This window comes from Aphelocoma coerulescens, chromosome 5 (assembly GCF_041296385.1).
Source record: "Aphelocoma coerulescens isolate FSJ_1873_10779 chromosome 5, UR_Acoe_1.0, whole genome shotgun sequence".
In the NCBI taxonomy this organism is placed as follows: Eukaryota; Metazoa; Chordata; class Aves; order Passeriformes; family Corvidae; genus Aphelocoma; species Aphelocoma coerulescens.
In genome coordinates, this window is record NC_091019.1 from 54151472 (window position 1) to 54177140 (window position 25669).

The 25669-nt window shown below is 36.3% G+C and overlaps 1 long non-coding RNA gene across 1 annotated transcript; it reads left to right on the top strand.

The window, feature by feature from the left end:
• Nucleotides 1-6385: 6385 nt before the first annotated feature.
• LOC138110864 (uncharacterized) lies at nt 6386-8168 on the top strand. The gene is made up of 3 exons (XR_011151122.1): nt 6386-6461; nt 7681-7889; nt 8059-8168. It is a non-coding gene; the product is annotated as an uncharacterized lncRNA (long non-coding RNA).
• The last annotated feature ends 17501 nt before the right edge of the window (nt 8169-25669 follow it).

Consider the following 25669-nt stretch of genomic DNA (forward strand, 5'->3'; position numbering starts at 1 on the left):
CCTCTTTCACCTGCCTCACCCAACTACACTGTTATGTAGATGTTTCACCTGCCTCACACACTACACTGTTATGTAGATGTTTTGGGGCATTAATATAATTTATAAGTCTTTAATGCAGAATATCATATTTTAGGTAATATTCTTGAAGAAGATTGCTGCTACCTTGTCCAAGTTTTGCTATCCCTCTTTATCTTAGCCACCCATGACCACCATGAATGTGCATGATTCAAAGCCAGTTTGGAGCGTAAGCTAAATCTTCCTTCTCCCTTTAGATTTGTATTCCAATTCATCATTGCAGACCCACATCTTGAATAGGGACTTTTCTTGCTGTCGTAATATAACTAATGGTAATCTGGAGGAGGTAGGTGTGATCCAGTATGAGAAAGGGTATCTTAATCTTGCCCTCTCGTGGTAAAGTACATTAAATCCAGGATTTAAAAAGTAGACTAAGCATTGATGGGATTAAATGTATTACATATCTTTATGGAAGACACATTTATTCTTTAGTGTTTAGTGCTAAGTCCCGTGTTGAACTAAATCCAAAAATGAGATGTAGATTCTGGCATATCTTAAAATGTCGAACCAGATCTCTTGGTTCTTGCTTTGATGTGGCAATATTCTTTTAGTGCCTGAAGAACATCTTGGGTAGAGGTGAAAATGTAACACAGACCCTTTTAATTTCATTGTGTTATTTATAACAATTATCTAAATCAAATTAGAAGTAAATGGCTACTAATCTTTGTGTGTATGTATATGCGTGCCCAACAATTCCTAAATGCCACTAGGAAATGAGAGTTATTTTGATATTAAAATGATTACTACGATTTTTTTAATAAACTGATGCGACTTTAGAAGTCTGTCCCTGATATCTTTCATGATTTAGACATCACACAAGCTGTAATTGTGCTATTAAAGGAAAGAGAGCTAATCTTTTTGCATTTGAAGTAAGCCCTCATCATCAGACCCGACAAAGCCAGACAGATCAAAAAAGAGTAAAAAAGAGCATTTAAGGAAATTAGTACAAGTGTCAGTTAAAAGGTAAAAATTAATGCACTTATTATTGAAATACAGTTGAAACCTGCGTTCTTTTCATTTCTTTGATATTGCTAAAGCATAAAACATTCAATTAACTTTCCATTGTGTTTGTGGGGTAGCAGGGAAAGGCAAACCATTGTCAGTGAAGTGTTAGGTGTGTAGGTGGTGTGTGCAAGGCAAAAATGATTAGATATGAGAGGAGGGTAGAGCAAAGGCTTTTAGTTTGCAGTCAAAAAAGACAGTGAACTCCTCTAGTGTGTTCCAGAACAATGTTCTTGCGTGTATACTTCTTTTCCTAAAGATACAGTGCTGAGCCTCTGAGAAGGTAGCATGCATTCATTTCATCCTCACTGGGGAGTATTTCTTTTCTTGATTATTATTATCTACATCATTAAAACCTGAATGGTTTTGCACCTCTTTCCTAATAAAAAGTGAATATAGATAAATTGATAATATTTTGGACCACTGAATAATAATACTTTGCAATATAAATGAAATGGATACATTTAATTCATACTTACCCTCAGCCATAAATATGAATTCCCATGGCTGTATTATTTTATTCTTTGAAAGCTGTTACTAAGAGTGTTGATTTGTAAAAACTGATTTAAGATGTTTCAAAATATATCCTTGATTTACAGCTGTTATATGTTGGCAACACTGAAGCTGCAAATAATTTGTAGTAAGTAGTAGTTTTTCCTATCCTTTGTTCTGTTTAAAGTGAAAGCAGATTTTTTTTTCTCTTTTTTTTTAATGAGAGCACTGGAATGATGTAAAATGTATAAAGGTAAAATTAAAAAAATCATATAAAACAGGGATCTCTCTGAACCCATTCAGCTGGCTTGTTAACAAAACCTTCCTAATATATTGATGGAGATGTTTTCTCTCTCCTTCCACTATCCCTATATTTTATATGGATTTCAGTAATATTAAGACTATGTTGTAATATTCAATATGCTTTAATTAAAAGAAGTATTTGCTAATTGGCATAAAATATATGTGTGATTATTTTTCCATGTATTTATGATTTTTCAATAAGAGAACAGCTGCTAAATATTTTCTTACATGCTGATTCCACTTAATCAGCATCCTTCTTAATGGAAGCAAGAAAAGTTAGGAATTGTGTTTTACAAATGTGTTCCATGAAAACATCAGCATGATGACAAAGTCATGTCCTTTGGGGTACAAATGAGCAGATTTACCACAAAACATTTCTATATAGATAGGAGATAAATCTTAGTTTAAAAATCCCTTGCAATATTGAGCACCTTCCAAGCCAAATGTGTACTAGCACTTAAAGAAAATATTACCAGTTTTAACACCCAAACTCACTCGATGTTTTGATTACTATTCCTATTAATATGCACATGATAGAAGTTAATGCCACACTGACAGATTTAATGCTTTGTAAATGTGCTGAATTAAACTAGAAAGGTAAAAGCAGCCATTACCCTAAGACCTAAAAGAGAGACACTAATCAGCTGGCTTTTTTCCTCCTATCCTTTTTACAGATGACTGGGAATACAGGTTTTATTTAAAATGCAAGGCTGGAAAAAGCTTAGCCACAGGAAAAAGAAAAGGTCTTGACCCTTAGATATTGATCCTGTTCTATTGATTACAAGAGATGGAGGTTGGAGGGACTTTTAAAAAATGTAATCCTAAAAAAGACACAAAGCAGATTTGGGTAAAAACCAGACTGAGCTTTGTTATTTACAGGAATAAAGAATTCTAGAATAAAAGATAAAGTGGGTAGAGATCAGGGCACATGTGGACTCCAGAGCTGATGTTCAGGCCTTATAGACTCAGAAGCCAAAAGACCTTGCCTTCCCTGGCAGGAGTGTTCTGTCAGTAGGGTATGCTGTCCAAAGAAGCTGGGATATCTGGCAAGGTCAGGATCTACATTTGCTGGTAAATTCCCTACTACGGGCGCTAAAACATCCTTCCTCTGCAGACATGCTGAACAAGAGATCAAGAAGAAAAAGAGCCCCCAGCCTGTGGCCCAGACTGTGGCCTTTTCAGAAGAAAAGGTAACAAACAAAGTTATATCCTTGTGTCTTGTACTAAATTTTGGGAGTCAAGTGGAAAACTGGAAGTTTCAGGGGCAAACAGAAAGGAAGACTATTTAGTGTATAATTATCAGAGGCTTTTAAAAGGCTCTCAAAATCCTAGGGCAAGTAAGCCTATGCAGTACAACTTCTCTGAGAAGCATTAAATCTCCATGAATCCTGAAGTGCCTGATTTACTTGAGCAAAAGGCTCCGTAATTCTTATTGTCAAAGAACTGAAGCATTTCTGTAGATTAGTGGGAGGAAGAACTGCTCCCTTGCAATGTGCCAAAGCCACAAAGAATTCTCTATAGATATGTTGACAAATGGAAACATAAAATAAACACAGAAAAACGTGTAATCCCAGGCAGCAATATATATTTTAACCTAAACTGCTGCTCTACTCTCAGTGTGTCTACTTACCTTTTCCACATTGCATAGCTCAGGCTGCTGAGAGGACTTTCCCCAAGCTTTTGTTAAGAGAGCACAAAGGGTGCCAAATAGTTTCTCTGTATAAGTTTCTCATAGATCTGTGGAATTCTGCGGGAAGACTCTCTTAAAAATATTTAAATGACACGATATTTGTTGAAGGACTTTGAATCAACAAATTCTGACCTGCAAAATGGGCAGATGTTCTAGGACCCATCTGGTGACATGGTGTTCTCCCCTGCTGCATATAACACTCCTATTATCTTTCGGGATAATTCTCTGCCATTATGTTTTCCTCAGTGCACAAACAAGCTTCTGTCACCAAATTGCTGTTATGTGCCACTTGATCTGTCCAGAGACGAGGTCACAAAGTGTGTACAGTTGGTAAAATAACAGTCAAATACTCTCTTCAGGTGAGATAGAGCTAAAAATTTTGCAAAAATATATAACATATATAATATAATATAATGTATATATAATAGATAACATAAATATATAAAATATAAAATATATAAAATACGTTTCAGATTTAGAAATCTGTAATAACGTTTAGAAGCAATCATGAATTTGGACAGTCAGTATTTTGAGGTGACAACCACACAGGAACTGGGCATGTGGCACCTGGAGCACCATGGGGCTTTGCATGGGGTGATTGAATACTGTTAACAAATAGGGTATCTTAGTGTCACTAGGTAACATGGTATATGTAACATTGCTGTGTTGCTGGTAGTGACCAACTGTCTCAGATCTCTCTCCATACCATTCCAATGTGCCACACAGAAAAATACTCGAGAATATCATGCTAAGTAGTCTGTTCTCATGACAGTGTGCCTTCACCATGGCTCTCATTTAATTTTTACTGTCTAAAGACAACTCTGGATAATATGTTCCCATGTAAGTATTTGGTTAGGAAGAGATCCTGAATTTTAAAAGCCACATCTCTTTCCAAATTATTTTTTCTGGAGTTTTTATTAGATGCAGTATCATCTGCTAATTCTTCTATCAGTGGCCCACTTCACAGTGCAGTTTTAGTTCTAACAAACAAGCAAAAAAAATTATTGCTATAGAATCAAAGATGAAATCAAATTATTTAAAGATTATCTTTTTAATCAACATTTACTTCTGCCTGGTTTCTTCCCCATCAAAAAAAAATCTATGAAATTTTAAAAGACTCGTAATTTCCTTTACATAACAGCTAAAAAATAGGACTTTTTTGTGTGCTCCTATAAAATTAGAACATTCAGGACAGTTGATTTCATCAATAATACACTCCCTTTGCAGCAGTTAGTGACAAAAAGTGTTTCTCAAGGGAAGTAAATATTTACTTACATATTTATAAACTTTCTTAGTGCTCTTTATGAAACTCAGCAACTCATGCAACCTAAAGTGGCAAATTAAGACAATGCACTGCATAATAGCAGATACTAATATTTTTCTTCTACCTGTCTTTTTAAGATCTAAGATGAGAAAAGTGTAAAAGTCCTAATGTGAATTCAGGAGCTCCAGAAATGGTTTGGGCTTTACTTGCTTGTTGACTTTTGGCTGTCTTGTCTTACCCACATGCAGCCTGGTCTCTGTATCATAGCTGGGAAGCACATTTGCTTCAGTTGTAAAACACCTCAGTCCAAAGCCGTGAAGAAACTCTCCTGCCCTGAAGTCAGACTGGCTGAGCTGAGGGGCTGTGAAGGGACAGCTCAGGCAGCTCACACCTGGCTGGAATAAGATCATTTCCTTGCTTCAGAAGGACATCATAGATACACAATCCATTAAAGGCAGCAAGTTGCTTAGACACTACACCTATCCTTGGAGAGAGAAAGGAGTACAAAGTAGGGAAATGAAAGGCTGCTGTAACAGCAGCAAAGGCTCACGAGGTATAGCTGTAACACCAATGGCTGGGAATTAGAGGGAGCCCTCCAGCCTAGCTGTATGTCACAAACCAGAGTGGAGTTTTTAAGGGAACCATTTAATTTTCAGAGATAATTTACAGGCCTTCTGCTGCCAGGCCCTCTTTCTGTAATCTCCCCTGAAGTCTGTCCCTGGCCATGGGTGTGTCCTCACAGCTGTGAGCACCAGGTGTGGATGGCAGTGCCAGGGCTCAGATGCAGTGGCAGGGAGCCCCTCTGCCCTGCCAGCACTCAAGGTCACCTGTGTCCTCCCTCCCTTTTTTCATTTATTTGTTTCTTTAGTCATGTGAGCTGAGGTACCTCCATGTGCTCTGGATTTGCACAAGTTTTCAGGCCTCTGCCTCAGCAGAGTTCCAGTGCAGACACCTGGGCTTCTGTGACTGAAGCCTGGAAGAAAGAATCTGCATTTAAAAATCAGTAAATTAATGCCTGCAAAGATGCTGTATAAATCTATACCTAATAAGTACAGTAGAAAGCTATTAGTTTAACCATCTAGCCTCCCTTATTGCTCTGCCACCCTTATGATAATAATGATGAGTGGAGTGGCAAGAGAAATTGAGCCATTTTGCCTGCTGAAATGCACTGAAGGAGCTGATACTTCTGTAAGAATGGGAAGAAAGAAGGTAACTTTTTCCTGTAAAAAGAAATGGGCAGGGAGTGAAGCTAGAATTTACTGTATGAATATATTATTCTAGTGAGGTTCATTATTTTCTGTTTCTATAGGCAGGGAAAGAAGTTCTGTTTGGAGGGAGGACCAGCTAATTGGATATGTTTTTCACCTGCAAAAGCGGTAGGGCAAAAGAGATATAAATTCACTATAAAGTTAATATTAGGTAATTAAAAAAATTTTTTTAGGTGATAAAATTGAAGGCAGAAACAAAGGAGATACTGAAGGAGAACTTATGTTTGGAGAGTTAATTCACAGAAAAGAAAAAATGATATGCATGGAAGTTAAGTTCTGCAAAAGGACTGGGTGTTTCTGAGCCTTTTTTCTCTCCAAATACATTCAGTGCTACACACCAGAAGAAGTGTAAACACCAAAAGAAGAGGTACATAAAACACTATGATTTTATTAGATAGTTCTCTGCTAAAAAGAAAGTACAAGTAACCCTAATATCACAGTGACAACAGGATGTGCCTTTTGATTCTGTTGTTGTTGTTTGAGGGTACTGGCCTATGATTTCATATCACAGCCTTGGGCCTCTCATGTCACTTACCTGTGAGGGCTGGAAATTCAAGTTCCAGGTATCTGTGTATTTACAGGTATGCAGGTGGGTCTGTGCAAAGGCAGACACTCATGCATCATATCGTGAAATCATCGTGATCTACCCATGTCCAAGAGTTGTGGATTTGTTACAGGATTTCAGAATGTATATTTTCAATATTTAAGTGTCACCCAGAGGCTGTTCTATGTTTTCTGTTCACCCATCCTGCCCAGCCTTACAGACACACTAATTTATGTCCTGATCCATGCTCTGGGAATTAGTGTCATGGCACTGAATAAGATTGTAAAGAAGTAATTTTTTTTTTTTTTTAACCTCTGTATGTTCAAGGTACTTATCTTGTTGCATGAATATGGATGATAGTTTCCTATGAATATGGAAAAGACTAGGGAGGGATGGGTCAGTGTTTAACTGTTCTTAACCTTTCCACCAAGCTGACCTTACCAGAATATGATGCATAGGAGGGGTCGGTCATAGCTGATTTTCTGTAGAATGCCATTAGTAATTTTTTGCCACAGATGTTTGCCCTAAAGCCTTGTTTGCCACCTATATAATTATTAGAAGACTCTTATCATTGTATTTGAAATTCTAAGTTGACACTTATGTCATAGTACTATGGCACAGTATTATGTTTAATTTCTCTTTTGTTAGTCTCATTTAATGTACTGAAGAATTATGCTCAAAAGAAGATCCCACACACTTCTTTCCTTACCATTACCAGCTCTGTATTCCTCCCCTACCTGTTAGAAACATCAATTTAATAAAAAAAAAAAGAAGAAAAAAGCTATGTATAGGTTTGCATGCTCAAAATATAAAGTGTGTAATCACCTAATTTCATGTGTTTTCTGAAGGAACTAATAAGACGTTGATATTTCCCTGATAGGTAAAACTAATAACCCAGTGGTATTACAGGATGATGATGCCAGATTAATTGTCATTTTGTGCACTGTGTCAATCCGAGCTGTTTGGCACAAATTATGTTCAATTGATCCCTGTACAGAGCAAACTGTAATTGAAAGATTATCTTCCTCCTCCACCCTGGCAGACTTGCTTGGGTGTTTCCTGCAGTGCTCCCTTTTTTCCCAGAACACATGGGTGAGGTTCCTTTGGATGAAGAGTCACTGGAAAGTGTTAAATAGCAGATGACTGGGCTTACCTTGGAATGGAAAATCCTGATGCAGCCATGCACCGGTTAGCTGTGAACAGGCTCACACAGTGTGGAACTGGAATAGGAAGATCCTTTGGGCTCTTCAGGTGATGTTTAGATCTCCATATGGTTGTACCTATATGTTGTGAAATGTTGAAAATTCATGTCAGCATTCAGTGCCCACGGGGAGGATGGTTGGGGTTGCTTTCCTGTAGTACTGTAGCGCAGAAGATGTATCATGTTCCTGGATTTAATTTATTGTTATTATTTTCACAGTTTCTAGAGGAGTTTTTGGAAGCAGAGGAAAGTAACATGAAGTCACAAAGAAGCAACATTATTCAGCCACTATATAAAGGTTGGGAATTAACTTTTTCTTATTAGTTACTTTGTACTTAACTACATCTTTTGGAACAGTTGAAAACTTTCATCCACTTGCTGCAGGTTGCTATCTTGATTATCTGTTCCAATTTGAACTAGTTTTATTGTGGCAACAGTCCTGGCTCACCACTGTTCTTCATCTGTCATTCTCTAAATACTTAAGTTTTGCAATAAATTTGTCAACCTCTAGATATTTTGCATTCTTTTCAGTAACTGAAAACTGATGTACCATGAGCATAAGCTAGTTTTCCAGAGAAGATGAGTGAGCACAGAAAGTTCTGATTGGTTTATTGGGCCCGTGTGGTTAAGGTGTGCCAGTTTCTGTAGCCAAGAGCAATGAAAAGGCATGGTTAGCTGCAGATGTGTGTCTCTTTGCTTTCTAGCCTAATATATGAGGTTTCCAGTTGTATTAAAGTAGCAGAATTTTACAGAAGTCTGGATTGGAACTGAAATTTGCAGATTTAGATCTACAGCAGGAATTTGTTTGCCTATAAGCAACTATAAATATAGTGGACATAAATTGATACTTTTGGTAGCAGTGTTTTTGAAGCTGAGCCCACATGTTTAAATAGTTGTGTTTTTGCAGGTTAAACGTAAGTATGGTTATATAATATTTGCAGTAGTAGTAGTAAGGTACTTTGCTCAGCATTGTTATTTATGCTGTGCCTTTCCAAGATAATTCAATTAAGATAATTTTGTCATTGTGTTAATTACTGTGGATATGTATTGCGTAATACAGAATATCTTTTGAGTTAATTAAGTCCACACTGCTGAGACTATTCTCTTCTATTCCACTCAAAGGTTATCTGTTATTACATGATATGCAGAGCAGACATATCCACAGTTGCTATCCTGCAGAGTTTATAGTTTAAACATGCAAAACAGGTGAAGAGTAGGGAGAGTTTCCCATGATCTAAAATCAGTCAGGGATGATGTGCAGAGGCTGCAGGATCTAGGCACTGCTCCATCTATATTTCTGTCCCTTTGGAAGAGCAGTCTAACACAGATTAAGATACTTACTCACACTTGCACAAAAAGGATTTTTTATTTTTTTTAAGTTATTATTGTAAAGTAAATGTCAGCTATTCCATCTGCCCCTCAAAATAACCATCATTAATTAGCTGATTTATTTTAGACGTTGCAGTAGAGGTGGATTTTTAAGGATAGATTTCAAAGAAGCGAGGACAATCGCCTGACAGCTCAGTTCAGGGAGGGCACTCCATGTGTGAGGGGCAGGGTGGAGCTGTGTGTGAGAGAAGCTGACAAACAGCAGAGAAGATTGTTATTGTTGGTGGATTTGAAGGAAGAGTGTGTATGTGTGTGTGAAAAAGAGAAAGAGAAATGCAATTAGAGACAAGAACAGACAAATAAAGAAGGGTGGAGTTTTGAAGAGCCTTGAAGCTGAGGACAAGAAGCATGAACTTGCTGTTTTGAAACCAGAAGGGATTGAAAGGGGGATGAGTGATGTGGTCAGAACACACAAGGACTTTAACCCTCAAGTGGAAAAAAAAAACCCCAAAAATTAATGGTGGGCTATTTCTTGATAAGCTCAGAAAGCACAAATTGACAGAACAACCTCTGCTTCCAAAACCTTTTAGAAGCTGAAAATTTTTGAGGAAGAAAAAATAAGAGAGATGGCATCCAAAATAGCATATTAAAAAAAAAAAAAAAAACTGAGCAAGGGCATTTGCAGTGCTAAAGCAGAATGTTAATTGAAATCCTACTGTGCCAACAGGAACATTGGAAAGAGACCAGTCAGGATTAGACTAATTAAGATGTCTTTAAAAGAAAGCGGAAAAAAATCTACTGGAAAACTGAACAGGTTGGATTGTATTAAAGAGGAATTTACCAAATACACAGAGAATCCTTAAAGAATTTATAAAATGTGTCCATCTTGCAAAACATGAATTGAAGTAGACTGGACTGTTGATACAGTTAAAGAAAAGCTGTCTTCTGAGTATCTTTGAAAGCTTATGGTTGGGAGTGTGCTCCAGCACATTAGCTCCTTTCCCCTATATTTTTGAGGAGAGATGCCGATGGCTGCTTTAAGGAAGTTGATGGCTTCTGTATAACTCATTGTAGTGGTTTTCTCTGACATAAAATACTTAAGATTCAGCACCCCTCTTCCTTGTCATCACTTGCTCCCATTTGGCTTTGTGTGCCCGACTGCGGAAAGAGGCAAAGGGAGGTTTGTTCTTGAGCTGGAAAATGGAATTTCTTTTTTTTACTAAGGTAAGGATATTGTTTAATGTGATCTTGTCACAACTGTGATAGGGAGTAAATGTCCTTCTTTCTGAGCTATCACTACACAGTGCTGTCAGGCAGCAAAAAAGTGCTTATGTGGCAATAGACCATGAGCATAAAGATGGTGTTTGAACTCGTCTTTGCTAGAACCAGAAGGATACACAGATTTTATTCTGAGACCACTGGTAGAAGCAGTGTTTGCCAGGCAGCTTCCACAACTGGAGCTGATGACCCACATCCAAGCCTTGTACAGCCCTGGGAAGATAACCATTGCTCCTGACATTACAGAGTGATAATGGCATTTGACAGAAGAAACCATGAATATTTTAATCCTTTAAAAGGAGTAAGAAGTATGTCTAGTGTTGAGTCAAGCTCTTTGAATTATTCAGTGTGAATAAGTGAGCCAATTTATTGGACCTTTTCCTTGTTCACAGATCACTCATAACCTCATCTTTCTTTCCATGGCCAGAGTTGCTTTTCTCAAATTTTCTGCAAATAGTTTATACAAATGTCAGCCAATGGAACTTGTGATCTCTTTCCTTCCACCACTATTAGCTGTTAGCTTTGCATAAATTTCCAAATTATTGCTTTTCAGTATTTGGATGGTAGGAATTTTGAAGTGGGAGAAAAAATGAAATAGTGAATCTTGACTAAATATGTAACTGTGCAAACATTGTTCCATACAAAATTTCAAGTGTCTAATTTGCAAAAAGCAGACATTATCTATATAATTATAAGAGCAAATAAGCTCCTAACTGACAGGTGGATTTTAATGGGGTTTGAACTGTGTAATAGCCCCAACAGGAACCTTCTCAGGACTGAGGGTCCCATGTTGGCCACAACCACTTTTGCTTAGCCCTGAAAATGTCTCAGCTATCCAGAAAAGCATGGCATCTACACTTAATGTGTTCAGCAATAATTTAAAAACCTGTCTGTGTATTTTATTGGAGCTGAACAATTGCAAATGTGATGAAGAGTGAATATAAATGGTACTAACATGGTTAAATCAAAGAGAACTCTGAAGAGTGTTTTGGAGTCTTGATTTTATACTGTGAAACTGTCTTGAGTTTTGTACTGGTATATTTATTTATTTACCAAAGCCAGAGTCTTTCTACAAAATTACTCTCAGTACTGATATTCTTGGTAGGTCTGCAGCTTGTCTCACATTTGTACATCTGTGAAGTCAACCCAAAAAAGTAAGTGAATGTAAAATCTGAGTATTGAAATAGTACCTTTCTTAAAATCTGATATGAAACTACACACAATAGGAAAGCCAGTATCTTTCTAGAAAATAGCACAGAGAGTAAATCCCATTCTAAGCCATTTATCTAAGTAAAATGGAGTGTACAAGGTACTAAACTAGTCTGACAACCTGTATTTAGTGTAATGATTTATTTGCTCTTTGGCAAGCTCTAACCATTTACTATTAACTATTGCAGAGGAAAGGTAAGGTTATTATTACCTCAAAAGTAAATAGTGATACTTAACAAAACAGAACATCTGCCCCACTTATTAAAATATTTTGACAGATTTAAATTGGTTAACATTTAATCTCATTTGTAATTATGGGAAGCAATAGTATGTGTTCTGAAGACACAAAAATAAATATTTTTGTGATTAGGAAACTTGTTACACTCCAATAATAATTTTTTTCTCAGAGTTCTTTTCTTAATCTGAAAATAATGTAGATATTACTTTGGCATTCTTGTAAATACTGTGGCTACTTGGAATTGACCCTAATAGTTTTAGATAGCTTAAATACCCAACCCTTATTTATTTAACTGCCATATAAAGAAGAGGAAATGTAAAAACAGCTTTCTGTGCTTAGCAAAATAAGTTGATATATGGGAATCTAAGGGGATAGGCCACAGTGTTTTCATGTTTTGAGAATAGAATCTAAGTGCTTTAGTATCAGATATTTAATGACTATTGGATTTTCAAAGAGAGCCTGAAATTCTTCTATTTGAATGTTTTAAGGGCTGACAAAAACTGAATGCTAACCCAGTAAAAGAAAATCATTAGCTGCCTTCCAGGTCTGTTATTTGGTCTAGTTCACTACAGCGCCTCATGACCACAAGTGGGTTGTCCCAGAATGGGAGGCAGAGCAGGCAGACAGGAATAGCCAGATCTTCCCTGTCTGTGATTCTGTTGATTCACACTTGATTGAAAAGGGTCTGTAACTATGACTTAAGATGGTAAATCCAGAAACTTGAGCTAGGCTGTGCTTTTGTAACTTAGGATAATCTACCTCTCTGGCAAACAACTCACTGCTCTGCCACCTTTCACTCACTTTTCCCAGCTTTCCTCCTCCAAGCTAAATATTTTTCTTTTCTGGGTAGGGAAATTTTTAGCAGTCAGGTATTTTTTTTTCCTCTTAATATGTTTGCACAATATTCTGCATAGCAAGGTCTGTTTCTTAGCTGAAGGTTATCAGTGTGGAACACAGACCCAAAAAATTTTGAATGTGACTTTCTGGAAAGGGAACTAGTCTGGTTTGCACCAGCTTCATCATTACATGTGGCAGAATGTCCGAAATCCCTGTGCTCGTCAACTTTGTTTAGTATAGCACTTTTCCTACAACGTGTCAAAAGCATTTTAAAGAACAATAGCTACTGAGTTGAATAATCAATTATAGATAATAATACAGTACAGCACAGATAGCACAAAGTGTATAATTATAGTATTTGATTTGGTTCTGTTAGAAGTCAGTGGCAATTTAACATTCACATCATCAGGGGAAGCAAGAAGCCCACTGTAGATAAATGCTCAGCATATGGTTAGTTGTGAAGTCTGTCTCAGCTATTCAAATGTCCTGTAAAATTTCAGCTTCAGCTGGATCCTTTTATGTTGAATTTTGTCTTGAAGGTGATCTAGAGCAGTTTAAGGTAATTTTAGTTTATCCTTTTTCAATTTAAGTATTGACTTTCTGACCACTCTGTGGGCTGTACCTATATTTTAAATATCATCTAAAGTCTGTCACTACAACTCGAAATATATTTGGTGGATTTTACCAGTTCTTCTAGAAAAAAATATTCACAAGTAAATTCCAATTTTCTCACAGTTTCTTACATTCTTAGAAATTCATGAAAGCGGCCTTTCCTGAGGAGTGCTCCCCACCCTTTTCTTTTAACCTGAAACTTACATCTAATCCTAATATATGGAAATGTAAAATATATGGCTTAGTTGTGACTGGTCATGTGATTTTCATGGCCTTATTTGTACTTCAGATGGATAAATGGAGGTCTTTTAATCTGCTTTCTGCTGCAAGGAAAGTGTATTTTTTAAATTGTATTTCAGTGAATTGTAGAACATAGAGGCTGAAGATCCACTGTCCCCGAACATTTGAGCTAATAAATCTTGATGCACAACTACTCTGTGAAGATGGCTGGAGACTGTGTATTTCTAGACTTAAATGAATATTCATAAAATTTTATTCATTATTCTCTCCAGACAATTAATATGTTTTCAGAGTACAATCTGAGAGTCTTTCCCTTCTGTGTGTTCTTTGTGCCGTTCTGGATTTTTCTGTCTATTTTAGTATTACATGTATATTTTTGTAGTCTATCTTGATTTAGTTTACATGTCCAACTTCTCTCTGTGACCTTTCTGACAAGATCTGGGGACTAAAAACAGTAGGAACAATCATCATAAACAGGCTTAGACCCATAAATTGTATATATTCCATCTAATTTGTCTTAATCTTCAGATTAGTCCCCCAAGTCATGATTCCATCTTTGCCTGAATGAGGTTTTGAGGATTCCTTTGTTCATTTTAGCCTGAAGCTAACTCAGAACCCTAAGAGATAATTTTTTAAAAAATAAAAATCTTTATACTTTTCATTAATTTCCTTTATTCCACATACAGGTTGTGGGTTTTTTTTAAAATCTAGGCCTAGCATAAGAATATAAGCGTATATATGAAGTGCCGCATTCAGCACTGTGGCCCCCAGCATAAGAAGAAGGTGGTCCTGTTGGAGTGAATCCAGAGGAGGGCCATGAAATCTAAAGCATCTCTCCTATGAAGACAGGCTGAGAGAGTAGAAGTTGCTAGGCCAGGAGAAGAAAAGGCTGCAAGGAAAGTGCACCTTCCAGTGCCCAAAGGAGGTCTACAAGAAAGGTGAAAAGGGATTTTTTACAAGGCCATCTAATGAAAGTACAAGGGGTAAGGGCTTTGCACTGAGTCTAGATTTAGTTTAGATATCAGGAAAAAAGTCTTTACTGTGAGGATAATGAGGCACTGGAACAGGTTGCCAGAGAAACTGTGGCTGCTCCGTCCCTGGAAGTGTTCAAGGCCAGGCTGGATGGGGCTCTGAGTGACTTGGTCTAGTGGAAGGTGTCCCTGACCATGGCAGGGGATTTGGTACTAGATCTCTAAGCTTCCTTCCAACCTAAATCATCCTATGCATCTATGATGTATTCTGTGAACTGCTTAGTTTGTTGCTTTGATTTTATTTCAGTTTGTTTCGCTTCTGTGTGAGTTTAAGCTGCTTTCTGTGTGTGTGCATTTTGAAACTCTTTTAAACATCTGTCAAAGACACATCTCTTCTGCATAAAGTGTATAGGTGTGCTCCTATAATGAAGTTTTAATAGAGAGGTAGATTAAGAATTTATGTTTGGTCAGTCATCTGGGAAGAACAGAATCTGGCCTCTCAGTACAACACATAGAAATTTGGCGCTCTTACTATCTGGATTGTAAACTTCAGATCTAGCCTTACAGATAATAAAGACTTCAAAACATTAACCCTTCCAGTGCTCCTAGGGTTTTACTTAATTTTTTTCCTCCCTTTTTTTTTTTTGTTAAATTTTTTATTTTTTATTTTTCAGTATTTTTTTCTTCAATGCTTTGGTTTTTACAAGAAAAATAGACATTCCCACCCGAAGTAATTGCCACTCTTCTTTTACAGCCTTACAGCTCCATAAGATGAGCTATTGTGCTAAATAATTAGCACATGCCATTCAGAATATTATAAGAATTATATGCAACATCAAGCAGGAACTATACACTGACACAGGACCCTATTTTCCCTGAAGTTGCACTAAACAGAAATTAGGTATTAGCAACAAGTACATTAAAAACAAGTTATTAATTGTTAAGGAGAAAAAAAAGAGAGAGAGAACACTGTCCTATTCAACCATTAATACAGTAAAGCATTTTAAAATTTGCCATGATTTGCACCATAACCTCTTTGAAAATCTCCTTTGTTCGTTTGCATACACAAACATTAATCCTGTGCTTGAACACAAAAATACATTTACATAAAAAGTACATTGTGATTTATAATTTATTAAGTAATTGTGGCTGAGATGTTATTGGAAACAAAGAAAACAACTATATTTAAATGCCAAGCTCCAAGGGAATATAATATATAGAATTTTTTTAATAAGGAAGATGAAATATTTTCTTTCTAGCGTGTCACTAATTAATACAGATTTTCTTTTTGATATATTTATTTTTAATGGAATTATATGTTTTGAGATGAGCTGTACTACAGTATACTGGAGGCCCTGGAGATTATATTCTGCTTAAATAGTGGGTAAAAGATATTGCAAAATATAACCTGACATTGCCCAGCTAACTTGCTAGGTCAAACTTATTAAAAGATTTCTGCAAGGTGTACCTTTCTTGTGGATTCCAGCTGATGATGGGCACTGAGCCATACAGATTGAGGTAATTTTGGCATTTGGAAACAGAAGTCAATGCACTCAGGGAAACTAAGGTGATTGGAAAGGTCTCTGATGAAGTCAAGCAGCAGATGAACAAAGAGATTTTACATTTCAGTTTTAAGATGATATGCTTAAGTACCAATTTTATGGCCCAGGAAATACTGGTAGAGTTTTTTTAAAGAAATTTAACTCTTTTTGTTTGTCCAGTACGTCTAGCCATTCCTGCCTGTACAGAGCATAGGACTTGGCTAAAGCAGTTTCAGCTGCATCCTGGGATCTCCAGAACATCCTTGCAGCAGAAATGCACCTCCAAGTTTCCAAGCATAAGTTAGTACTGTGAGGTGAGGAATGGCTTCAAAATGTCTCAAGACCCTAGGTCTTATTTACTTTGAAGTCATTCCTTGTGTTCTTCTCCCTCCTTAGCAGCCTCCAGCTTCAATTTGTATCTAATGCCAGGTTATTCCATAGACTCCCTCTTGCTCCTCCAGTAGGCTTAGCATTTGTTCAATCTGTATTTGAATTGACTGTATTTGCATTGTCCTGCAGGCTGCAAGGCATATGGTCCATTGAGAACACAGGAGGGAGAGTCCTGGAGCCAGCTTTGTGTTCAGAGCCACTTCAAAGCTTTTCAGCTCTGTAGGCAAAATTTAAAGGGATAAGGAACTGTAGTCCCAGTTGGATTTTTCTTTCAGGAGAAGTAACAGTAAGACAGGGAGGAGAACTCTGGACAATCATGCTTGCTGCTTCTGGAAGGAGGGGAGGACACATAGGGGGTGGCTGATCTCAGCAGCATCCTTTTCTCTCCCCCTGCACTACAGAACCTGACTTTTACACATTTTGAGTCAGTCCTCAGAGTTAACTGGCATGAATTTCAGAGATCTGGTTAAAGAAAAAAAAAAGCAGTCACCATCAGTATCCTCTGTGGTCATAAATGTTTCTGGCAGTCACTTGTAAAGACAAGCTTGACCCCTGGGTTGAAATGATTGAGCATGTGCAAAATGCAGTTGCTCTAAAGGCTTAGTAAGTGACTAAGAGTGGAAAAATTTCTGCAGTGAAACCATAAGTTTCAGCAGTGACCAAAGAAAGCCCCTGCCCAGAATGGTTCACTATGTGAAGTAGATGGCAAATAGAGAAAATTTCAACCCAAATGACTAAAGTTTGGCAAGATTTATGACCAGCTTTGTCCTTAAATTGTAAGTTTCACCTCTGATTGTGGCTAAAGGTGGTCTCTGAACTTGGTACTTTATATATGTCACAGGCTTTGAACCAGGGTATGATCTGCATCCTCAGCAGCAAACTGTGGGTGCCTAAGTTCTGTGGTGGATCAAACAAATTATTCTTTAAATTATCCTGCTGAACTATTAAGATAGAAATGACATTTCAATAATCCTATGTGTTTGGTGAAGTGAGTATTACTTTATAATTTTCTTTTGATAACACCTTTCCAGGCCTTCCAGAAATCTGAAATTTGTTTGATTATTAAAATTTCATTTTGGGCATATGTTCAGTATAAATTTCTTTGGGGGCTGGGAAGAAACTATGTAGAAGGCAAATTAAACTATATTATAATTTGTGGTTTGCTGCTCTTACAACGTCTCAAGCCCATGAAATTTCAGATGGATTTATTGATACTTTGAAAAATATGTAAAAATAAATAATCAGCTGTCACTCTCCATATATGTGCTCTGTTTTCTTTAACATTCTTATGTCAGATTCTATAAACTCCAGCAAGACATTCTGTATGCTATGTACAGCTTGGCAGCTCTAATGACACACATTAAGACTTTTGGCAAAAAAATGTTTGGAAGGCCACGATATAACAAATCCTTTAGATTTTTTTTGAATAAAGTAGTTCAAGGTGGCAAATTCCATGGAAAACATTTTCCAGAAGGCTGGGCAAGCAGCTGCAGGCCATCCTATTCCTGCTCTCTATAAAACTCCATAGTGAAAACATCTTTCAGTAGTAAGGAAGTTAATACAGTAAATCAATTTACTCTGTCTACATATACAGTTATAGTCTTTCATAGAAATATTTTTAATGAATTTTTAATATGGAATTACTCTTTTCTGGTTTTATTTTCTTTCCCCATTCTTTGTCTTTACCATTCCAAAGGACAGTGTTTATAACAGAAAACTGGGATTCTGACCATGGTTAGGCTTGTGTGAAATTTCATAAATGACAGAAAACTCTTCTGGACCATCACTTGTGTGCTTGAACTCTCAGTGGACTTGTTAGACACAAAATAATAAGGAAAATAAGGGAGAAGCCAGGTATATTTAAAAAAGATCAGATTTATGGACGACTCTTAGCTATGCTCTTTCTTGCTCATAGGTTATGTGTGGAGCTATGCTGAAGGTCAATAGTCTGAAAATTTGGGTAAAAATTTTTGCAGTTAGAAGATCAGTTTTGCTCATATACAAGTTTACAAATTTCTTTAGAAGTCACGGTAGGGAATTCTATAGTGAAATCTATGATTAATTTTAAATAATATTAACTATGTTTAGTGTCTGGGAAAAAAAGTGTGAGTAAGCATAACTTCTTGAAAAAATCTATGTATTGTTTGTGACAGTTGAAAGCATAAAAGTACTTTTAAATATGTTAACTGCAGCAGTAGTTCCTGATGCTGTAATATTACAATCATAATTAAAAGTAAAAATAACCACATACAAGTTTTAAATTAATGTCTAAAGTTATGAAAAAAATTGTTATTTAAGAGGTTTTCTATAATACAGCTGCCTGGCCTGATATTAAAATAGTTATTTTTATACTCCCAGTGTTCCTTGTCTTAAATGAAAGTGCTGGTGGTCTTCAGCACCTGAACATGGCTGCACATGCTGAAGAAAACCTCCATGTCTTTGCCAAAATTGTCAAAACAGAAGTTACCACTACTTCAGTCCATTGTGTAATTTTTTTTTTTTTTTTTTTTTTTTTTTGCATATTCCTCCCTAACTTGCATTAGTCAAAATCAGCTGTGTTTGAAAAATCCTACTCTCTATCATTTTGACATGAGAGGATTTAGAGGGCAGCTACATGTGCAGTTATGCTGGCAAATCTGAGGGAGTGCTAATCTCTCCTTATCTCAGCTGCACTGTGATGCAGCCATAACTGTAAAATTGCTGGGCTAAATAGTATTGCCAAATCTGAGCACTGGCAAAAATCAGGAGTTTGACTGAAAATTCATGAGATTCAAAAAAGCAATACATTTGAAATTCTTTTTATTTGACTTGTGTTTGTTTGAAAAGGCAGAGTACAAATTTCTAAACTTTCTTTAACAATTCTGAGTGCTAGTAATTAGTTCTGGTTTAAAATGAGGTGCAATAGTCAATTATTTGATTCCAGTATCTGTGAGTCAAACAAAAACATCACTGAAGTCTGAGAGCTGATATTAAATAAGCCAAGTGTGCAACACAGAGGGACAAAGTGTTCAACATGAAATTTGGATGTTTCTCTGTCTTGTTAAAAGATCTAGAATGATCTTATGAGCTCTTAAAATTGGCATTTCTTTGGGAAGAAGGTCTTTCCACAGGAGTCATCATAGAATGAGGACTTCTGAGGACGCCTTTGCAAGCCAGATGGTACCAAGGACAGAAAGAGCCCAGTGAGGGAAATGTTGGAGTATGTGGTGTGAAGACAGTTTAGCAGATTATAGTACAGCCTCAAGCTGCTAAAGTGGTGAATCTAAGGTGATCTAGGTTAGACTGTGGTACAGAAGCAATACACTTTAAGTTACTCAGTGTCCTTCTGGCCTTTGATTTCCTCAGTCTCTGTGTTCACCCAGCAGTTTTTGTGTACTACTTTATCAGAATAAAAAGACTTCAAAAACTATTAGAGAAGATGAGACCAAAAGACAGCTGTCTTGAAATACTTGAGCTCTTCGTTGTTCAGTCCTCTTTTTTTTTTTTTTTTTGTTTTGTCTCATTTTTTTAAGGCCAGCATGCCTTTATATATTTATACACAATTATACTCGCTCTGAGAAGTGTGTATGACACACTTCAGGCCACCCTGAAGGAGGTATTTTCCTCTTTGGAAATTTCACTCCTTCAGAGAAAGAAAAAAAGCATGGATGGAGGCAGGAAACAGGTAGCTAAAGGCAACAGTGAAACACACTGTGCTAAAATTCTGATTATTCTCAGAGCTTCATCAAAACCCATTCTCAGATTACGTACTGCAGCCAAACTGCATCCTACAGAAATACATTTGGCTTTGTTTCTTAACTGCCCTGTTCTGATGCACTAAGAGCATTCTCAGATGGGGCTGCCAGTCAAAACTAAAGGAAGTCTTCCTAACAAGGAACTCCTTAATATCTCTTCTCAAAGTCAGAGTAACTTTCGTGGGACTATGCTGTTTGAGGAATGAGAATCAATTTAATTTTGATATATTTGTAAAGAATAAGAAGAAATTGCATTCATTAAGGTACCTGAAGTTCAAATGTGAAGGCCTCAGACAAAATTAAGCTAGGAAAAAATATTACAACTTTGGCATTTTTAAGAGCTTTAGTGACTGCTGTGTTACTGGGGATACATGTAGGAAGTATATTTATCTATGATTGTAAGAATTCCATTTGTCAAAATTTTTATCTGCAGTGTAGACATTGAATATAAAGGTGCATGTGTCCAAGTGTGGGTGAGTTCTTTTATTTCTATACAGTGCAGTTTATAACAACCATATTTAAATTCTTGCCTTGGAATATGAGCTGCAGGAATACAAAAGTAAGAGTTACATGTTAGATCTGCTTTTGTGCCTGGAAAATACAGAACAACTGGTGTCACAATTGTGAGAGGGATATCCCCAACTATGGATGCCCCTAAAACCAATGACCAGTGTCTCAATTTAGACTTCCTTTTCACTTCTTACACAGGCAGATCACTTCTTTTTTTACTTTGGCTGGTAGGTTTGGTAGTGAGAGAGACCAAGCCAATGTGGAACAGTAATGACCACATACATTTGCAGTGCAGACAAGTAAAAATGAAGTTAGCCAAGAGACAGTACCTGCTGCTCTGCTCAGACTTATAAAGTTATTAAGCTTGTAATGACCATATAAGTTGTAATACTTAAAAGTGATGCCTTTGATCAGCAGCCTCTTTTAAAGAGCTGTTTAGGAAAAGGAACAATTCTGAGTAACATGAACTGTATTGTTTTGTTTGTTAACAAAAATTCTGTGTTTATGTCACAAAAATTAAAAGAAGTCTGATATTCTATAGGTATCATTATAATTAATGAAAATTTTAGTTCCATATTTAAACATTATGTGTTGGACAGCTGAAAGTAAATCCTTATGGAACAACATTTCTCCTCAAGCTGAAACTTTGTAGTGGGAGAAGCAGTTTTTACACTGCAATTACGAACCTCTGAAAGTGGGGTTTGTAAGGGAAATGCTGGCAGACTCCTTACTATCATGTCACTAACAGAAACTATATAATACATGCATTTAATTAGACAGTTAATAAATATTGCTCTTTTTTCAAGAAATTCTTAAGAGTCATACACATAGTGAAGTGACTTTGAACAAGAAAAGACGTAGAGGATGAATAGGGTGAATATTATCCACTGAAAATACAGAGAAGGAAGAGAGAAGTCTATTAGCAATTCTGTTTGTGCATGTGATAAATAGCATGATACACAAAATTAATGCCATGATAAATATGTATTTACAGGTACACATTCTTTCCTCTGAAGTCTTAGTCAATATGAAACAAGAGGGTTGGTGCATTTGGTAATAAGTTCATGGTTGAAGTTAATTGTATTTTATTTATAGCCCATAGAGGTGGTTCTCATTTTAGATCAGGACTTGCCTTGGCAATTTACTAATAACCACAGGTTCCAAGAGGCTAAACTGAGAGAAATAAAGAAGAATTCAAATCAAAACATGCAGGGGTTCTACATAAAACTCACTGAATGGAACAGACAAACTCCTCAAGATAGAAGAGAGGGACGCACATGTAGAAGGGAGGGATTTCCCTGCTTTAAGCTATTTTTACTTTTCTTTATCCTTTTCAACTTCAGATAACTGTATTCTGGGCATTCTGAATTTGAATTAATATATCTATTATATGTTATTAGGTCCCCATCCACAATCAGTTTGAACTTCAGGTTGAAATTCAGAGAAATTGTAAACAAACATAATTCTTCTTTGCAAAGAAACAGATTTCAGGTTTGGAATTAGTTGGTAGCTGGAAGTTAGAGGCAATCTCTTGAACTTGGAATATGTCTTTTTTCTACATCCTGTTTTAAATTTGGTAATTTCCCCAAATATATTAAAATGGATCTCAGAAAGAAAAATGCCCCTGCTTGCAGAACTGACTCTGCCATGGATTGCCTATCACAATATGTTTCTTGCTCTGCTCTGAAGAAATACAATGGATATTGCCCGACTGGCAGAATTCCAGTAGCTGCATATGTGCTGGGCAGCCTTCTTCTGTCATCCAGAGTACAGTTTTGCTTGTGGTCTGTAGGGAAATATTGCAATAAACTGATACAGTCTCATGGCTGAATTCCTATCGTGTTACTTGTTTTATTGTGGCAAAATGCCAGTTTACTTGAGTGGGAATTATGCCTGAGTGGAAACTGAGTCTAAGGACTTTCAGGTTTTGTGTTTAGAGAGTAGAAAAAGGTATTAAACCATAGAGATATACTTTGCTGTTCATTAAAGGAGGCTTTTTTGTTTTATTTTCTTCACTGAAATTTCTCCACTAAAGGGAATGAAAGTAAACGAAATGAAAGTAATTTTTTCATTGTTAGTGATAATTTCCATGAATTACAATGGAAAGAAAGATTTCCCAGAGAATGAAAAAATGCCCAAACCCTGAATTTGAGAAAATTCCACTAACAGTGTTGATATTGTCTTGAATAAACTTTCCTTTCCTTGAGCATTCCCAATTTTAAATTTATCTCCATGAGGAAACACATATCTAAGTTACATGCTGTTTAATTCTATTTTATGCAAGCATAGCATGCTTTAGACTTTTTAATTTAAATATTTCAAAGAACCAATTTATGGCAGAGGTGTTACTTTCCTTCTTAAGTACATATTATGCATTTTTTATTACAATTTTGCTACAGCCAAATGTCTTAAAAGCCTGATTCACAAACCACTTCACTGCTCTTCAAGTATGAAAAACAAAGAGAATACACTCAGAACGTGACTTACCTTTTGAAATGTTGTACAGCCTTAGAAAATAGAGTAATTTAGACCTGGCTCTTATTTTTAGGTTTCAGAGTATTTTGGCATTTAGTTTGTTTGGTTTGATGATTATGATTTGATGTAGCTGTAGTTATTTAAAAATGCTGTCTCCATGACAGCCTTGTAAATGAACCTTTTGACTCACATGCATTCTCTTTCTTTTAAAAATAAATCTTATTCACAGAAAAAGCTTGCAAGGGAAAATATGTACAGTTTCTTTTACTGTGGGAATATCATGTGGCTTAGCCAATGGTTAGTGTTGAGTAAAAGTGATTCTGACACTGTGTATTTCCATGTGATTCAGGGAAAAAATTGATCCATTAAGTGATGACCCTCAAAACTGATGCACTTTAGGAAATAAAAATGTTTTTGTGGAAGAACTGCGAAGGTTCAGAAGAACATCACAAACTTAGCTGGTAACTGGAAGAGAGTGATTTGCTATTCCTGACTGAGTACTCACAGCTCTCCTGGAAAAAAATTGGTCATGCTGAATGGGTATGGCTCGAATCCTGAACTTCATAAGCAGCTCTCATGTAGATTTGTTACCCAGGATGCCAGGCTGAGTATTTATAAATCTCTCTGGTCCAATATCCTCTCTCTATCTGGCAGCAGCTGCATCGGTGGAGGTTATAAGGAACTCCAGGACAGCAGTGTAATCCAAAATTTGTCAGGGCTTGGGTAGACAGAGACATAAATTTTGTGCTTAGAGAGAAGGAAACCCAACTTGAACTTTGCCTTCAGGATAAGCTAAACTAGTCCTGTGCTTGTCTCCGCCAACATATATAATCTGCTAATTGGCCCACGTTAACTGAAGCATATTAACATTGTGCTTTGGACAAGGCCTTCCAGTTGATTCATATCCAGCAGTCTGATGCAGTATACTGATTGTTTTAATTGGATGATGAATATTTAATCTGATATTAAGTACATTTCTATACATGTACATTTATAATTCACTTATTTTAGTCCTGAGAAACTCCTGTTTTCAGGGTAATGAGTTGGGGTTTTTTTCTGTCATGTATTTGCAGTTATCAGTTTAAATTTTTTTTTTTGTTTAATTGCATTGATCTTTCTTTTGCTTTTGTGCTGTGAGAGAGGAATTTGAATCTGTGAAGTTATAGTGGAAGAGACTTTGTATTCTACCATATACACGCCTGTGTAGTAATTACTCACTATGTCCCAGCCCAGGTTATTTACATTTTTTTACTATGTGCACTGGTTCATGTTCTGAGAAACAGTGTTTTAGATGGATTGTTCCTAAATCTTTACTCCGTGTAATATAAGCGGTGAACATATAATATTAACCAAATATTATTAATTGAAATATATTCATTTATCAGATCTAAAAATGATTCAAAAATGTGTACCAACAAAACTACGATCATTAATTAACTAGGCCAATCTCAGCTGGTAAAAACTGAGAGAGGTTAAGGGATATTCCCAAGGTTACGTACTAAGGTGTTAGTAGAAGAGAGAGAATTTTTTTAATGGGAAAAAACTCAGGTATATGCTTTCATGACAATTTTATGCCACAAGCAGAGACAAGGTTTTAACCACAAAGGAAGATTTTCAGTGTGCCTGTGGAGTTTTCTTATTATTGAGTGTGCTTATGGGGTCCATTAAGAACATGTGAAGGAAAATGAAACAGACTTTTCTTATTTCTGTCTACTGAAGTTACTAATGTGACTTTAGCTACCAGAGAATTTAAATAATTAGCTACAAGCAGTCTCTTGTCCGTCCATATGATAAGAAGCACGAATAAAATTATAAATAAAAACCTGAATGGCATGTCAGTAGTTAAAAAACAGTGATTGAGGTGACTCTGACAGAAATCACAGATAAGGAGAAAGCTCAGAAACAATCTGGAGTTTCAAAATTGACACTCAATAGTTTGGTAGTCAAAAATCACAAAACTTGATCCATTTTGGGGTCTTATCTGAAACTCTTAATTGTTTAAATTATGTGGATTAGCATTTTCTGAATTTAAATTTCACTGATTGCAAAAGATTCTAATACCATTATCATTCATCTGTATTTTGTGTATAAAGTGAAATAACAGTGAAAAATGTAGAAGGAAAGGAAGCAAGTAGGAGGAAGCAGTGGCAAGAGGACAAATGGGGCAATGTAAAGTAGTTCTGAACATTAAAATGATGAGATTCTAGAACTGCCTTCAAAAGGGCCAAAAAAGTGGGGAAAAAAAGCCCTACAGAAATTTGATTTCTAAGAGAGAAATATTTATAGGGGATGTATAGGGAAACTTGCACTTTAGGCCGACTCAGAGTTACATTTTTAGTTAACACGGTCTGATGATCTCTTCTCTTAAAAAGTATATATAATCACATTGAGAGCTGTTTACCTAAGCTCCAAAATAGTGCTTTGCTTAGTTAACACAGTTTATTGTTAAAAGTCCTGTATCTAGAA